Genomic DNA, 18,368 nt, shown 5'->3' on the forward strand with positions numbered 1-18,368 from the left:
ATCATCCGCCTTCCCCTTTTGTAAATAGATTGAAGCAAAGAATTTGCAAGCTAAAGTCTTGGAAAGTCCTATGTAAAGGATTAAACTTCCATTGGTTAAAATCATTAAACCCCCCTTGGAGGCAGGAGAAGAGGGGGGAAATTTTGGATCGCGTAAGCCTGCAGGAGAGAGTGAAGAAAGTTGGATCACCACCGCTCTGAACCTGGAAATGGACTGCTAGTAAGACTGACGTTTTGGGGAAAGTTCATTGACTGTGACAGTTAGTTGAATAAGAGAAATACATTGTTTTCATTGCCTCCTTCTGCGTTTAAAAAGGAGTAAAAGTAGCTGAAAATTGAAACTAATTTTACTGCTTGAACTGTGCTTAAAAGGATTGATAGAAACAGAAATTGTTTTCCTCCAGAGGGAGCCTTTGAAATTGTTACAAGAGTTGGGCTGGTGGAATCTCCAGCTGCAAGAGAAAACCGTGAGATTGACCTTGGATTGCTTGAGAATGTCGACAGAAGAAGCCTTAGTGATTGCACTATGCAAGATAAGTGAGTCATTGGAACAGCTCCACAAGAAGACGGATGTGATGAATATTAAAATTGATATTTTGGGACAAAAAGCGACTAATTTGGGACAAAAAGTGAACATCTACACAGAAACTATTCAGGAACCAATTCAGGAACCGATACAGGAATCTACTTTGACATGCCAAATGGTGGAGAAAGCGAGGGAGAAAGTTGTGGTTGTTGAACCTAAAGTAATACAAGTGGAGAGGGAGAGAGCCCCAGCCTTACAGAGGCAACTTGATGATTACAAGTTGTTGCCCTCTATGATTGAATTCAGAGAAAGTCAGATTGGAACCCTGCTTGGACTGGAGAAGGAAAGTTGGATAGATCACTTCATGCAGGGATTTACTGACCTTTGGGATCTGGACCTGGGTCAGGAGGAAATTGGAGTTGTGGGGACCTGCAGATTTGGAGGGACTTTGAAACACGTCCTGAAATATCTTTTGGATTTTAGTTTTAACCACGGAGATGTGGATGACATGTCGAGAAGGAATAAAAACATTGTTAGGTTGGAGCTCCCCCGAGACCTACTCTTCAGCATCAAAGAAAGGAAATTAAGAACAAGATCAGCAGAAGACAAAGTAAAGTGTATGTATAAATACGAAGAAGACTTGCAGAAGGGACCTGGAAAAGAGTTAAGAGCCTTGGACAGAAGAGCACCAGGTTGATGGACTATATGGAATTGACGGAAATGACTGGCAGAATCCGAGACCAGGGAGAAGAGACGGTGGAAGAAGATTGGAAAAAGTTTAAAGTTTATTTATAGAAATATGGTAAAATTAATGAGTGTTAGAAAAATGTTGGAATGAAATTATACGGCCTTAGTAGAAGTGTTATAAGGAGTTAAGCATAAATAAGTATTATAGTATTAATGGAAAATAAGGTTAAAATAAGTTAAGATATTTATATGACAGAAAATAGTGAAAGATGGAAAGGATTTGCTGAAACAATTAATAGAAGTGGAATACAAAAAGGGAGGTGAGAGGAAGTCGATGAAGCAAGGGAATGAAAGATAAGGCATTGAAATGGTATGATGTATGTTTTTAAATTGTTTTTGTTCTGTTTTGTTTAGTTTAATGCGTTAATGTTGTGTGGTGTATTGTTTATATATTGTATTGTATTGTTTTTTCTTTCTTTTGATTTTCTCTTTTTTCTCCTTTTCTTTTTCTTCTTGTTTGTAAGGTTTAAAAGTAATAAACATTATTTTAAAAAAAACAAAATGAAGGAGGAAGAGGAGAATGCTGCCGGCAAAGTGGCGCAGCTCCCCCCCTTCCCCCGACGGTTCAGGGTAGGCATGGGAGTGGTGGGCGGGCGGCACGCCAAATGTCACCCCCCTCAGCAAAGACACCCAGGGCGGTCTGCCCCCACGGCACCCCCCTTCCTCTCCCCCTGGGTTAGTAAAGGTAAAGGGACCCCTGACCATTAGGTCCAGTCGTGACTGACTCTGGGGTTGCGGTGCTCATCCCACTTTACTGGCCGAGGGAGCTGGCGTACAGCTTCCGGGTCATGTGGCCAGCATGACAAAGACACTTCTGGCGAACCAGAGCAGTGCATGGGAATGCCGTTTACCTTCCCACCGAAGCGGTACCTATTTATCTACTTACAGTTTGATGTGCTTTCAAACTGCTAGGTTGCCAGGAGCAGGGACCGAGCAACAGGACCTCACCCCGTCACAGGGATTTGAACCGCCGACCTTCTGATTGGCAAGTCCTAGGCTCTGTGGTTTAACCCACAATGCCACCCGCGTCCCAATGCCCCTGGGTTACATGCATGCAAAAATAACCACGGAAGGTGCAATGAGTAACATTTGCCACCAGGGGTTGATTCTTCTCCTGTGTGTTGCTAGTTTTCAAAAAGCTGTGACAAAAAGCTAGATTTCCCATATCTCCTAGCCAAAACCCGCTTCAATCTTTCCTGTCTGATATAGCCAGTGAAAATAAGCTGGGAAAGTCCTTGCTGGGATTCTAGCACCTGATCATATAAACTGCCATCCAGGAAGAAACTGAAATGGATAAGCTGTTTGTTGTTGTTGTTTTTACAAAGTTGTTGAGCTTTTTTGCCTGTTTATTTTTCAGGAAAATTGCCAGAAACAACACTGGCAACATGGGTTGACATGCGTCCAGATTTTCCCGGACATTTTTAGCAGTTTCGCCCAGCCACTGCTTCCGGCTGCAGTATTCCAGGTATGTCCCAGAAATTCCGCATGTATGGCAACCCTATTAAATCTCAAAATTACCCTCAAATTTTAAGAGCTGATATAGGATTTGGGGGTTAGTTTGGATGATGCCTATGGGTCCCAACCATGCCTGTGGTTTTGCATGCATGCAACTATGTATTCAACATCCAGTGTATATATAAATTTGTCTCAAAGCCTTCTATGAGCCAGAAGTACACGGAATCCATTTGTGGGGTGATGAGACTGAATGATACCCTAGAATTCCCCTTGATGGTAATCTCTGTGTACTACTGCAAGATAAAAACGGATTATCCTAGACTCGATGAATATCCAAGCTTTGGAACTTAGCCTCAGTCAGGAGTTCTGAAACTTTATCATAGTAAATCACCCCTGGGGGAGGTGGGAATATCAAGAAATGGTGTTTCTCCCAAAGGTATGGACATTTCCCATTTCCAACAGCCTCAAGCAGGAAATAGTTTGTATCTGCTGTGTGGGCAGCAGAAGCCGCCTCACTTCCTTGTTTTCAAGAACAAGACCATCTCATGGGACAGGCCTGTGTCAGAAAGAGCCAAGGGCAATGTCATGTTTCCCAGGCCAGGCGCTCAAACCTACCTTCTCAGGGAAGGCTGGGTTGTTTCCAACATCCATTGCATAATGGCAGAATGAACCTATCTTTTGGTAGCAGCTGAACTGGGGAAAGCAGGTTGGTAGCATTTCAATGTTGAGGTCCCCAAGACACCCCCCAAATAAATCACAATTCACACCGAATTTTTGTTTAAGGTTTTTGGGATCATTTTGGCCACAACTTTATTAAAATACATAATGTGAGTGGTTGCTTAGGCATTGGTTACGACTATCTGTCCCTGCCCAGGGACAGAACTGACTTCCGCAAGCCTGCGAAAGTCAGTAAGGGAAAACATTATGGGGAGAGAATGGAGCTGGGCGCCAGGCTCTCACCTCTCCCCGAATGCTCCCAGGGATTCAGAGAAAAGCATGGCAAGCCCCTGGATTCCTTTAACAGAATTCCCTTGCAGCAGCAGCATTGAAGGGGCAGGCACAGCCAAGCCTTACCCCTCCACCAACCAATTTTTTAACCAATGCCTAACTGCAGCCTTACAAGTTGTGACGATTTGCTACGCAGTAGGCAAAAACCAAATGGCACCAGCCAATCTGCCAAATGGACAAAATTCCTACCAGGCCCCTGCCCCAACGGCAGACGACCCCATGACAGGCATAGCAAGGTCAAACGCAACAGCCCTAAATTAGGAAGGGTGGGCAGGCGATCCAATGTGCGCAGTGAAAAGAGGAAGCTCAACGTTGTGTGTGAGGAATATATAACGTTTGGGCTATCCAGCAATTTGGTAACATCAAAATCTCCCCAACAACCCAGAATAGCCCAATCACAGTCATGGCCATCTAGGCAATCCCGCCCAGCAACCCAAAGGGGGTGTTCTGCTAGACCCCCACCGCAACACGTGCTCTCCATGAAGGAGAACACACTTTGTTCAAAGAATGTTAAGAAACTTCAGGTTGGTTTTTTTTGTGTGTGTGTGTGTGTGTGCGCGCACATGCGCGCGCGCGCGCACACACACACACAGAGTGGGGGGTTGGATTAAGACTTTTAGAGGCCCTAAGATTTTGGGGGCCCCATATATATCTACCGTACTTTTCCGTCTATATGACACCCCCATGTATAAGATGCCCCCAATTTTTGGAGACTGAAATTTAAGAAAGTGGGGGGAGATGGCACAAAGTTGTTGAGGTTTTGGGGGGAGAACTGAGCAGAGTTGTTGAGCTTTTGGGGGGAGGGGATTATGAGCTTTCTTTAGGGGGGAAAGATGAAAACCGCTCACCCGCACGCCTTGCAAATCCGCCTCCCGTCTGTCAACTCACTGACAGAAGCCGCCAATTGCCTGCCCAATTACGCAGCATCACCCAATCAACACCACCCAACACCACCACTCTAAGGAAAAAAACCATAGTCTTATACAGTGGTACCTTGGGTTACATACGCTTCAGGTTACAGACTCCACTAATCCAGAAATAGTACCTCGGGTTAAGAACTTTGCTTCAGGATGAGAACAGAAATCATGCAGCAGCGGCACAGCAGCAGCAGGAGGCCCCATTAGCTAAAGTGGTGCTTCAGGTTAAGAACAGTTTCAGGTTAAGTACGGACCTCCGGAACGAGTTAAGTACTTAACCTGAAGTACCACTGTAATTCAAAATACAAACAACAATAATAAATAAAATATTATTTTTCTGAAATGAAACAAAACATACAATAAGATGGAAAATGTTTATTTTTCTATATTTGTATAAATAATATATATATATGCTTATTTTGCTTAATGGTTTATCAACACACACACACACACACACACACACGCACGCACACAGTATTTCCCAAAAATATATTGTGCTCAAAGCAATTCACAGAAAAGAGAGAGCTGTTATTATTTCTATTTATTTCTATTATTAAGCATCATCTGCTTGTCATCCAAAGGTCTCCAAGTGACTTACATTTTTTGGGGGGAAGATATGTAAATGCATTATACCATAGAAAAAACACCTAGATTTTTATACTTTTTTGAGGCAATACTATCCACTCTGAGAGCTAATGAAAGCAATGTTTTCTTGCTGTGAATAAAGTATTTTTAGTGCATAATTTCAATAAACCTTTAAATAGCAATGGACATGCTCTCAGGAAGTGCCCATGGGTGTTTTTTAAAAAAATATTATAATGTTCTTGGGACACAATAGATATTTAACAGCTTTTCGGGTAGGTGCGGGGGAGAGCAAAAAAATATATCTGTAGATATAGAACATTCTGTGTCCTTTCTATTGTTCAGTCCAAACAAAAAAGCAGACTAAAGGGTAAAGCTGTCTTTTTCACTCATATTGGTTCTCTGCAGCAGACGTTTCCCAGACGTTTAGACTAGGGGTTGCATCCAGCTCTCTGTTTTCTGGAGCTCTGTGGGCACAACAAGACTTCCATTTCCCCTCCTCCTTTCTGCCTATCCCGAAGTGAACTTTAGGGTTTTTTGTTCATGTTTATTTTCCTATCCAAAGGCCAGGACAAACTTCTAGCAATAGTATTAATACAGTGGTACCTCGGGTTAAGTACTTAATTCGTTCTGGAGGTCCGTTCTTAACCTGAAACTGTTCTTAACCTGAAGCACCACTTTAGCTAATAGGGCCTCTTGCTGCCGCCGCGCCCCTGGAGCACGATTTCTGTTCTCATCCTGAAGCAAAATTCTTAACCCAAGGTAATATTTCTGGGTTAGCGGAGTCTGTAACCTGAAGCATATGTAACCTGGAGCGTATGTAACCCGAGGTACCACTGTACAGTGGTACCTCGGCATGCGAACGGGATCCGTTCCGGAGCCCCATTCGCATCCTGAACAGAACGCAAGACGCGACAGCTCGCGTTTCACCGCTTCCGCGCATGCGCGTGACATCATTTTGAGCGTCTGCGCGAGCGGGGAAACCTAGAAGTAATGCATTCCATTACTTCCGGGTTGCTGCGGAGCGCAACACGAATGCGCTCAACCCGAAGTGCATTCAACTCGAGGTATGACTGTACAGTCATACCTTGGAAGTCGAACAGAATCCGTTCTGGAAATCAGTTCAAGTTCCAAAACATTTGGAAACCAAAGTGCGGAAACCAATCGGAAGCCCCGCCAGATGTTAGGTTTCCAAAAGCAGTTCGCAAACTGGAACAGTCTTTTCCGGGTTTGCAGCGTTCGGGAGCCAAAACGGGAACTAAACTGTTCGAAAACAGCTTCCTCCAGCCAATTGGAAGCTGTGATTTGGTTCTTGAACATTTTCAAAAACCCATTCTACTTCCAAGGTACAGCTGCAAACTATATTCAGCAATGAATGCGGTCAAAATGTTCTTCTCGAATTCCAAGGGTTTGGATATTCCACATCTCTCAATTTCTGCACACTGTCACATCTGATTGCAAGCAAGGAAGAGATGATTACAGCTGTCTGCTGCAGAAACCTGAAGGCTTTGCCTCCAATCAATCCCACAGAGGGTACCATGAACCAGGTAGAAAGGAACGCATCTGCGAAAGAAAACAAACTATGCTTAACATTCTCTACACATACATTCCCATAATCATTTCACATGCTCAAGTTCCATATTGTTTGAAAGATGGAGAACTGGATCAGAGAAGGGGTTTTTCCCCCCATTTAAAAATGCATTAAAGTCCCTGAACACATGAGATTGATTAGGTGAAGTCCATTTGCCTGATTTTGTTTCCAAGGGAAATGTGAAGCGATTATGGTGAGTTCCTGCAGAGGAGCATTCATCTAAAATTCTTCTCAGGCTCATTTATCTCCAACAGCTGCTAAATGGATATACCTGGAATGAAGCCACATTAAACAGCAGCTCTTAAGAAACAGCACCATTTCCTTTTCTTCAGGGCTAGCAATTTTTATTTTTTATTTTTATTTTTAAAAATACACTCGAATGCTGCAAAGAAATTGGTTGAAACATATTCTATTTTAAGACACACCACATCACCCTCATTTTGTTGTAGGGTCCTAACTGATATGGCAGGTTCAAAAGTTTGACTAAACGTTTGTGAAATAAGCTTACTTTATTTATATTGCTCATAAAGGAATTTAAGACTCGCTGGCTAAGGTCTTGTGAGCATATTACATTTTTGCAGTGATTGACTATGTGATAAATAGCATTTTCCCTGGGGGTCATTGCCATCTTTTCCCTAAATAAAGATGGGTTGCAGTTTCTTCCGGGAGGGGGACTTTTGCTTGGTTTCAGTGAATTGCTTCCAGATTCTAATTAGGACCAAACCAAACCAAATAACTTTATTGTACTAGCCATTGGCCTTGACAAATCTGAATCAAAAATAAATGCACGTAAAGAGATGCAGCGCCACAAATAATAGTCTCTGTTTAGATCTCTGTGTCTCCCTTACAGTTTAATTTGGACAAAAGATATGTTTCCTTGAAGAAGAAAAACAGTTACTTCTTGGTGGAGCAACATGAAGCAAACTCTGAATCAGAGGTTTGTAATTGCACCAAAGGGACGTGGGTGGTGCTGTGGGTTAAACCACAGAGCCTAGGACTTTTCAATCAGAAGGTCGGCGGTTCGAATCCCCGCGACGGGGTGAGCTACCGTTGCTCGGTCCCTGCTCCTGCCAACCTAGCAGTTCGAAAGCATGTAAAGTGAAAGTAGATAAATAGGTACCACTCCGGCGGGAAGGTAAACAGCGTTTCCGTTCACTGCTCTGGTTCGCCAGAAGTGGCTTAGTCATGCTGGCCACATGACCCAGAAGCTGTATGCCGGCTCCCTCGACTAATAAAGTGAGATGAGTGCCGCAATCCCAGAGTCGGCTACGACTGGACCTAATGATAAGGGGTCCCTTTACCCTTTACCTTTTAATTGCACCAAAATACATATAGGGACCTAAGGTGACATTCAACTAAATTTTCTTACTACCACAAGGATTAGTGCTGGAACAAGAGGATTTTCCCACCCTCTCCTCCCACCATGGGTGTCCCCCAAATCTGCCCCAAAGGGTCCGGTGAACCCCCAGAACAGATATAGGGGGTACAAAGGGAGAGGAGAGAGGTAGAACATTACATTGTGCAAGAAACAAATCCTTGTGCTGACGGAATGTTCACCTTAGCTCTATATTGAATTACAGCCCTTAATTTAATCCAGTTCTGCTAAAGGCTGGCATTATTAGATCAGATCAGTACATCAGGCAAGCTGCAGGTTGAAGGAATCAGCAAATACATGAGAAGTTAAATGCATGGCTAAGCATGAGCTAAGAGGTTGACCCAACAAGTGGCATGTCCCTCCAGCTTCCTTTTGAAGAGTGGGGCAGAAACAGTTCCTTGCATGGCAAGCAGCTGGTGTCCTAAGACTGGGCAAGCAGACATGCCCTCCTTTGAGTGGGATGGCCCTGGGAGGCATGTTTATATTGGACTCTGGCATCTCCATGTCCCTGGAAATGGAGGCACAGTTGGGGTCAGCTCAGCACTAGGCTTGCTCTCAGTTGCCTCCTGTCAGGAATGAGCCAGCTCCAAGCGAAGGTTTGCAGCCAACTGCAGAAAGCAGCCAGGAACAGAGAGGCTTAGATGTTAGTCAAGCAGATAGCTGCAGACTATGGCTCTTCCTGACCTTGACGGACTGGCTGATAAGGCAGTAGCTGAGAGCAGGCTAGAACACAGTCCAAGCTCACAGGAAGCACAAAAAGGCATGAACAGTCTCAGAGACAGCCTCTCAGAAAAGAAAGAGGTGGGAGCTGATTCACTAAGTCTGAAGAGTCGGTGAATGGGAGGGCTGTTAGATAGGAAGCAAAACAAGAGACGTAAGGGTCGTAAGTTCGATATCTTCTGTCATCGCTGGAAGGAGTCTTCAGACTTGCGTAATGATGCCAGAGGCTTTGTTAGAGCCGTCCGGAGCTATCTGTTTGTTTTTGCAATAAATCCTCCTTTTTAATTACCTACGCTTACTGTGTTATCTAGCGGGGAACCTGGACTCCTGACACCTCCCCTAAAAGTGGAGCCTCCTCACTGATGGGGAGGCGTCGGTGTTTTTAATATTTTGTTGGGAGCTGCCCAGAATGACTGGGGCAACCGAGTCAGATGGGCAGCATATGAATAATAAAATTATTATTATTATTATTATTATTATTATTATTATTATTATTATTATTATGGTGTTATGAAAATGAATGGGTAGAATGCTGAAACTCTATGGGAGCACATGAAATACATTATTAAAGATAATGTATTAGTGCAGATGTTGTACTCAATGAGTTCATTGAGAGTTGCAAGTTAAAGTAACTGCCACTGGCCTAGCTGCTCTGATATGGAGAAATGTTTCTTATAAATTCCAAGGTCCACAATCCGCTGACATAAAAATAAACCGTAGCATGCTTGACTCTAATTAATGCATGCAGGGGTTAAGACCATAGAGTAAGCTGTCCTGCAAGGCTTAGCTAGGTCACACCTTGGGAGGAAGGGTCACTAAACTCTTTGTACTCTTTTTCCTCCCACCATGTGAACCTGACCAGGAAGGATGTTTGTATTTCTATATAAATAATTTAGAATCACAGTCTTAGAGTTGAAATGGATCCAAGGGCCATCTAGTCCAACCCCCTGCAATGCAGGAATCTCAACTAAAGCATCTATGATAGATGGCCATCCAACATCTGCTTAAAAACCTCCAAGGAAGAAGAGTCCACCACCTCTCATAGAATCATAGAGTTGGAAGAGACCACAAGGGCCATCGAGTCCAACCCCCTGCCAAGCACTCGTGGGAGCACTCCAAACTCTTGTGGGAGTCTATTCCACTGCCGAACAGCTATTACAGTGGTACCTCGCAAGACGAATGCCTCGCAAGACGAAAAACGCGCAAGACGAAAGAGTTTTCCGTTTTTTGAGTCGTTCCGCAAGACGAATTTCCCTATCCCTCCCCTTACCTGGCCTGGTTTCCCTGGCAACACTTCCCCCAGGTGGGATTGGACAACTCGCTGGGGTAGGCGGGGACCTCCAGGTATCCCACCTGAGGGAAGGCAAAGCCTATGCTGATGGGGCCACTCCAGATCCAGGGCTGCACGCGTCCACGCAAAAGGCGCCCCCCGTTTTAAGTGGGGAGCGGTCATTCTTGCGAGTTTGTTTCCTTTTTCTTAAAGCCGCTAAGCCGTTAATAGCCGCTAAGCCACTAAGCCGTTAATAGCCACTAAGAGCCGCTAAGCCGTTAATAGCCGCTAATAGCCGCTAAGCCGCTAAGAGCCGTGCTTCGCAAGATGAAAAAACCGCAAGACGAAGAGACTCGCGGAACGGATTAATTTCGTCTTGCGAGGCACCACTGTACTCTGAACAAACACAATCAATATGTCAGCTAATCATATACTGACAATATTTTTATAACACTATACTGTATCAAAATTCATAAACAGAAGACATATAATTTGTGATGGAGTCACAAACTAATAAGAATCAGATAAATGTTCCATCACCAGGAATGGTAGGATTCGCAAGTCAACTGTCAAGGATCACTGAAACAGAGGCAGAATGCCTTTCCACAGTCAATATCCTACCCAAAATATAGCTGGAAGTGAGTTGGAACACAGTGGTGCTATGGGCACAACGCTACAAATGTGAGATGATGGGTGCTCCAAACAGCTCTTACTGTCAGAAAGTTTTTCTGAAGGCTTACGGTTGTTGGAATCTCCTTTCTTGTAACTTGAAACCATGGGTTCAAGTCTTACCATCCAGATCAGGAGAAAACAAGCACCCCCCTCTTCCCTTTGACAGCCCTTAAGATATTTGAAGATGGGGCTCCGATTAACATTTGCAAAAAAGCCTGAAGCGTTTTTGTTAGGGATTGTAGGGAAAGACCTGCCAAGGAAACAGAAAAACATCTTCATGTATGCGACAACAGCGGCAAGAGTCTTAATAGCACAAGGATGGAAGAATGAAGAAATCCCGACCAAAGAAATGTGGGAAGAGAAACTGATGGACTATGTGGAATTGGTGAAGTTGACACATAAACTACGTGATAAGGACAACTGTGACTTTAAAGAAGAATAGGAACCTTTTACAAAGTACTTAAAGAAACAACAAAATGAATTGGACTCCTTGGCAGGTTTTGAATAAACACTCACAAACTTTTTATTGGTAACATATAGATAAATAAATTAAGGATCTTTACAATTTATAACATGCAGAGAATAACATGTGCTGAAAAACCAGAGAGAGAAGCTGAGGGAAGTCTGGGGGGCGGAGAGGGTGAGTTTTTCTTTCTTGGGAACGGGGAGGGGAAAATGGGGGGGGGAAATGAGGATGAAAAGTTTTTGATGAACTGTTATGTTGAAATTCTTAATAAAAAATATCCCCCCCCAAAAAAATTTGAAGATGGCTATCATATCATATCCTCATATCATATCATTTCATCAAAGGCTGAGCACCAAAGAATTGATGCTTTTGAATTATGGTGCTGGAGGAGACTCTTGAGAGTCCCATGGACTGCAAGAATATCAAACCTATCGATTCTTAAGGAAATCAGCCCTGAGTGCTCACTGGAAGGACAGATCCTGAAGCTGAGGCTCCAATACGTTGGTCACCTCATGAGAAGAGAAGACTCCCTGATGTTGGGAAAGATTGAGGGCACAAGGAGTAGGGGATGACAGAGGATGAGATGGTTGGGCAGTGTTCTCAAAGCTACAAACATGAGTCTGACCAAACTGCGGGAGGCAGTGGAAGACAGGAGGGCCTGGCATGCTCCGGTCCATGGGGTCATGAAGAGTCGGACACGACTAAATGACTAAACAACAATCATACCTCCTCTCAATCTCTTTTCCAGGCTAAACACACTCAGATCCTTCGAGTGTTCCTCCTAAGGCTTAATTTCCAGACCCTTGATCATTTGGTTGTCTTCCTCTGCACACGTTCCAGAAACATTTGCAATTTTTGAAACTAAGTTATCTGCCTGTCTTTTCTTGCTGCTGTATAGAAAAGGACTTGAATCTGACCTTTGAAGAGTTTGTTGAGTAAGCCATTTAAAACTTAGTAAGCGTGTGGTCTCTTTCTAGGCTAACAGAAGTGGGTAACTTTGGAAGAAACTCAGAAAGGGATATTTTAAAGGTCTAGCGGTCTATATTTCCAGGCTTTACTTTGCTGCATGTTTTCTCATTTAAAAATCTCTGCTGGGGTTCTCAAGAGTACTTGCTCCGAACCTGGATCTAGGCATCCTTTTATTCTTTAACCAAACTATCAAAACCCAGCTAGACAGACAACTGTCTTAAGATAAAAGGCAAAGTTAAGCACTAGCAAATTGGGCCTTGGAGAAACCTCAGTGTGTGCTGCTTTCTGGAACCCACAATGGTAGCTTAATTCAAGGAGCTGGAAAATGCGTACCACAAACCATTTCATTTAGGACAGGCAATATTCCAACAGTATCACAGCTCTCTCGGTTCCAGTGCCAATTCTCTACTCTTATTCCTGTTGTCTCCATTGCATTCTCCTATCCCATCCAAATACTTGTCATTTGATTTTATTTCCTCTATCCTTTGACTATACTTCCTCAACAAGTCCCATTTCCAACAATTGTCCACTTCCAATGTAACATTTTGTACTCACTCACTCACTGATCGATTGGCTTTTGTATCTCCCTTCCCATCAAAATGGTCCTGAAGAGCTTTTATGAGGCTTTTAAAAAGAATGACACAGGCACCAAATACACGGAGATGTCACAAGGGAACATTTCCTCATTGGATTCATACCTGTGACCTTAGATTTCAGTCAGGCTCTGCCCTTTGATACACACCAAAGCAGCTCAAAATGTAAGTGGTCAATGGATGTGGTGGTATGATCAGAACAAATAGTGAACTTACAAAACCAAGGCTGAAGAGGATTTGTGTATGTGTTCAATAATTATAATTATAATTATAATTATAATTATAATTATAATTATAATTATAACTTATTTATACCCTGCCCATCTGGCTGGGTTTCCCCAGCCACCCTGGGTCGCTTCCAACAGAATATTAAAATACAACAACCTATTAAACATTAGAAGCTTCCCTAAACAGGGCTGCCTTTAGATGTCTTCTAAAAGTTTGGTAGTTATTTTTCTCTTTGACATCTGGTGGGAGGGCGTTCCACAGGGCGGGTGCCACTACCGAGAAGGCCCTCTGCCTGGTTCCCTTTAACTTGGCTTCTCGCAGCTAGGGAACCGCCAGAAGGCCCTTGGTGCTGGACCTCAGTGTCCAGGCTGAACGATGGGGGTGGAGACGCTCCTTCAGGTATACTGGACCGAGGCCATTTAGGGCTTTAAAGGTCAACACCAACACTTTGAATTGAGCTTGGAAAAGTACTGGGAGCCAATGTAGGTCTTTCAAGACCGGTGTTATATGGTCTCTGTGGTAACTTTGAAAGAAGTTTAGGACTCCCTTTTCCCTGATCTGATTTGGGGCCTAATCTGGGATTTCCTGCTGGGAACAGATGTGTGCAGCCAAAGCACAGTGTGCGGCTATTTGAAAGTCCTTTTGTAAACTGCCTCTCCTTCTCCCCCACCCACCACCCCACCGCACCCGACGGTGAGCCTGGGCTCTCTCAATCCAACTCGACTGAAGCCTGATTCCACCTGAATCAGCTCAATTCTGTTCAGAGCCAGTGTGGTGTAGAAACGGCATAGTAGCAGGACATGAGAGATGGTTTCCACCTCTAATGCACCGCTGGGGCAAACTTGTTCCATGTATGGTTTACCCACGTATCTGCCCTGCAACAAGGTGTACGGCAGTGCATTGTAGTGGTGTAGTGGTTAAGAGTGGTAGACTCGTAATCTGGTGAACCGAGTTCGCGTCTCCGCTCCTCTACATGCAGCTGCTGGGTGACCTTGGGCCAGTCACACTTCTCTGAAGTCTCTCAGCCCCACTCACCTCACAGAGTGTTTGTTGTGGGGGAGGAAGGGAAAGGAGAATGTTAGCCGCTTTGAGACTCCTTCAGGTAATGATAAAGCGGGATATCAAATCCAAACTACTACTCCTACTCCTCCTCCTCCTCCTCCTCCTCCTCTTCTTCTTCTTCTTCATCTGGTGCACAACCAGTGCTATTTTTCTAGAAAAAGAGGTGCCTGCACTCACCCTGAACTTCTCCCTTGCTCTCTTATAATAGCAATGGCTGAGAGGTGCCAGAACTGATTTCCAGTGTGTTCAAGCTGAAAAACACAACCCTGTGCACAACCCTAGATTTATTTGCCCAAGGCTCTGAACCCTGCTTTCATCAAAGTTGCAATCATGTTAAAGTAGCCTGGTGGAGAAAGAGGAAGAAAGGAGAATGGAGAATAATTTGGGGGCTTGAAACACTTCTCTCTTTTGAGGTGGGTTTTTGTGAGCCCCCCAGGCTCTTATCTGAACTAACAGATTTCTCTGGGACCCCAGAATTAGCCAGGTTACTTAATACAACACCGTGCTGCTAGATGGAACCATGCAGTATTCTGAAACACCCTAGAGAAAAATCAAGCTTTTTAAAAGGTGAGTTGCCGGAGCTCTTCTGCAGCCTCCCATTAATCTGCTGCTTGGGTGGGCTTCTGGAGAGGACATTACGAAATGGCAAATATATGCGGAAGGACATATTGAGGAATAACCTTGCAGAAGGAAGGGACCTTGCAGTTCTGTGGGAATTAGCTGCTTGACCATCTAGTCAAGTCCAATGCAATTAAACTGAAGCGATTTTAGAGATTTAACTAGTTTTTACTATTGGGGACTGTATCTTGAAAGCCGCTTACAGAATATTGTAGTTAAGCAGTATATAAATTGCTCAGCCAAACAAACAAACAAACAAACAAACAAACAGCTAGCTAGCTAGCACAGTTCCTCCTCTATGCATGCTGGTTGAACTTGTATAGCAACCATAGTGGAGATGGTCAGGACCACAGTTTCCTGCTTGCATTTATGCTTCTTTACGTTACGTGCGTAGTAAGGTGCTCTGTACTCATGAATACCATTACGTCTTGCAGTTCCACCCCCTCTTCTGCTACTTCCTGTGGAGACAAGGAGACAACCAGAACAAAATTCCTTTTTGAAAGGTGATGGGAAAAAGAGCATTTTATTTGAGATGGGAGATCCCGAAGTGGTGACTTAGCAGGAAAATGAATGGGCGTGATTAATGGGTTGAAACATCATTTGTGCCGTACAATGGCCCAGCGTGTCCACGCAGTAACACTCCCCCCAAAGGAGCCCTTTAGACAAATTCACACACTTTGCAGCCTCTGATGCAGTGATGCATTCTGCTGGAACTGGTCTCACAGTGCATCTTTTCAGCCGTGCTGTCAGCGTGCCCGAAATCTGCGCAGCCTTCCCAGAATTCAGCGTCCCTAACACGGTCAGCTTGGCCTCTGGCAAGGGTCTACTGTGGAGTAAAAGTCAGAGACTAGCAGTGCATTGGCTTTGCTCTGAGGCTACTGTTTCAACAACAACAACAGGCTAAAAGAGCAGCTTTGCACATGGTGTTTGTGCTGCCCCTATTGGCCCCTTGAGATATTTCAGTAAATGCAAGGAGCGATGCTAAACTCAATGGAGGCAGCAGAAAAGTGCCAAGAATTGGACAAACCTTTTGTTCTGTTTTGTGTGTGTGTGTGTGTGTGTTTGTAAAAAACCTATTGTAGCTATTTCTGATTTTTAAAAAACCAAAAACATTTAAATGGGTTCCTTTAGTTCAGGGATGACTAAACCGCGGCCCATCAGATGCGGCTGAACTCCAGCTTCCATTAGCCCCATTCAGCATAGCTGATGGTCAGGGGAGATGTGGCCCATGGTTTTTAACCACCAGCTTAAAACAATATAAAGATGATCAACGCTGGCTGAATCAAACCAGATTCACACTGTTTTAACAGTAGCAGCTGGACCGATTTGAGGCAAAGGTTTACAGGGACCCAAAAGGCAAGAGGTGGGAGGAATGGAAGAGGAGAAGAAGCATGGTGCTGATAATGCCTGGGTTGTAGGATCAATGCATATTCTGCATTGCAGGGGGTTGGGTTGGACCAGGCTTCCTCAACCTCGGTCCTCCAGCTGTTTTTGGCCTACAACTCCCATGATCCCTAGCTAGCAGGACCAGTGGTCAGGGATGATGGGAATTGTAGACTCAAAACATCTGGAGGGGCGAGGTGGAGGAAGCCTGGATTGGACTCTACAAAATGAGGATGCGGGAATAATGAGAGGAGAAGTTGGAAGGGGAAGTTCCAGGTTCAATTTCTGGCACTTTCAGTTTAAAAAGGAAGCAGGTATCAGAGGGTGGGAGAGACCCTTTGGGCCTGAGACTCTATTATTTAGCAGTCAAGATAGGCAATACTGAGCTACGGTATATGAACAAATTGCCAGACCTGCTACAAGGCCAGTTTGCATGTTTTTGTGACATACTAAGCCAATGTTGCTTTTCCGTTAGACAGAGGTGCCACACAATCCTAATACTTTACTCAAGTTCAATGCAGTTTATGAGCATCAGAAGATTCCTGCTTCTTCAGGCCAAATGTCCAGCATCGTGATCTCACCATGGTCAGTCAAATGCCCATGGGAAGGCCAAAAGTAGAACAGGAGCACAATAGCACTTTCCCTGGTTGTGCGGTCCCAGAAACTGGTACTCAAGAAGGCTACTTGCAACCTTCTCCCCGAATTTGTCTAATCCTCTTTTAAAGCCAGCCAAGTTGGTGGACATCACTGTCTCCTATGGGAGCAGATTCCATCATGTCACACTATCTGCTGTGTGAAGTAGCAATTCCACCATGCATAATTTTACACATCCCTATCCGGTCTCCTTTTACTTTACTTTCCTCTAAACTAAAAAGCCTCCGATTGTGGCTACTTTTCCTTATAGAAGAGGTGCTCCAAACCTTGATCTTTCCGATTGCTCCCTTTTCGAACCTTTCTCAGCTCTACAATATCCTTTTCGGGGAGGGGTGAGCAGATCTCTACACAGTACTCCAGATGTGGTGGCACCATAGAATTTCATAGTGACGTTATGATACCAGCAGTTTTATTTTCAATTCCTTTTCTGTGCCCTTGAAGGACCAGGTGCGCAGCCTGGGAATCATTTTGGACTGGCAGCTGTCCATGGAGGCGCAGGTCAATTCTGTGTCCAGGACAGCTGTTTACCAGCTCCACCTGGTACACAGGCTGAGACCCTACCTGCCCACAGACTGTCTCGCCAAAGTGGTCTAGTTAGAAACTAGAAACTAATCCAGAATGTGGCTGCCAGACTGGTGACTGGCAGTAGCCACTGGGACCATATAACACCAGTCCTGAAAGACCTACATTGGCTCCCAGTACATTTCTGAGCACAATTCAAAGTGTTGGTGCTGACCTTTAAAGCCCCAAACGACCTCGGCCCAGTATACCTGAAGGAGCGTCTCCACCCCCATCGTTCAGCCTAGAACAAAAGTCCAGCTCCGAGGGCCTTCTGGCAGTTCCCTCACCACGAGAAGCGAGGTTATGGGGGAACCAAGCAGAGGGCCTTCTTGGTAGTGGCACCAGTCCTGTGGAACGCCCTCCCATCATATGTCAAGGAGATAAACAACTATCTGACTTTTAGAAGACATCTGAAGGAAGCCCTGTTTAGGGAAGTTTTTAATGTTTGATGTTTTGTCACTTGATGATGATGATGGGAGCCACCCAGAGTGGCTGGGGAAACCCAGCCAGATGGGGGTATCCATAAGTTGTTGTTGTTCCTAATGGTCCATGCCTTTATCAAGTTAGCCCCTGTGACCTGTTCCTGGTCTCATTCCTGGGTAGTTCAGAGGAGCATATCTGTGAAATTAAGGGCACATTTGTTTGACCCATATTTTGATCGTGCTGCGTACCAGTTACCATTCCCCCACCCGCTGTCCGAGAGCTTCTCTGAGAGAGCTTCTCTTTTGCCTTGCAAAAACTTGACACTACCTGTCGAATCAGATCCTATCAGATGCAAGGGATTTTGCTTTGCTGCACTTCAGTTCAAGGGCGCAAGATTGGACTTTTGCAAGGCACAGCCAGAGAGCAAAATAGAAAGCCCTTGGGCCTGGGGGAATTTGCTGGTACAGAATGTGATCAAAATGCAGCTCAAGCGAAAGTGTGGATGAACCCCAATATTCTTTGCCCTGCCATGCGTCTTGCCTTGGCCAT

The sequence above is a fragment of the Podarcis erhardii genome (genome assembly GCF_964252035.2).
Source record: "Podarcis erhardii genome assembly, chromosome: 11".
NCBI lineage: Eukaryota > Metazoa > Chordata > Lepidosauria > Squamata > Lacertidae > Podarcis > Podarcis erhardii.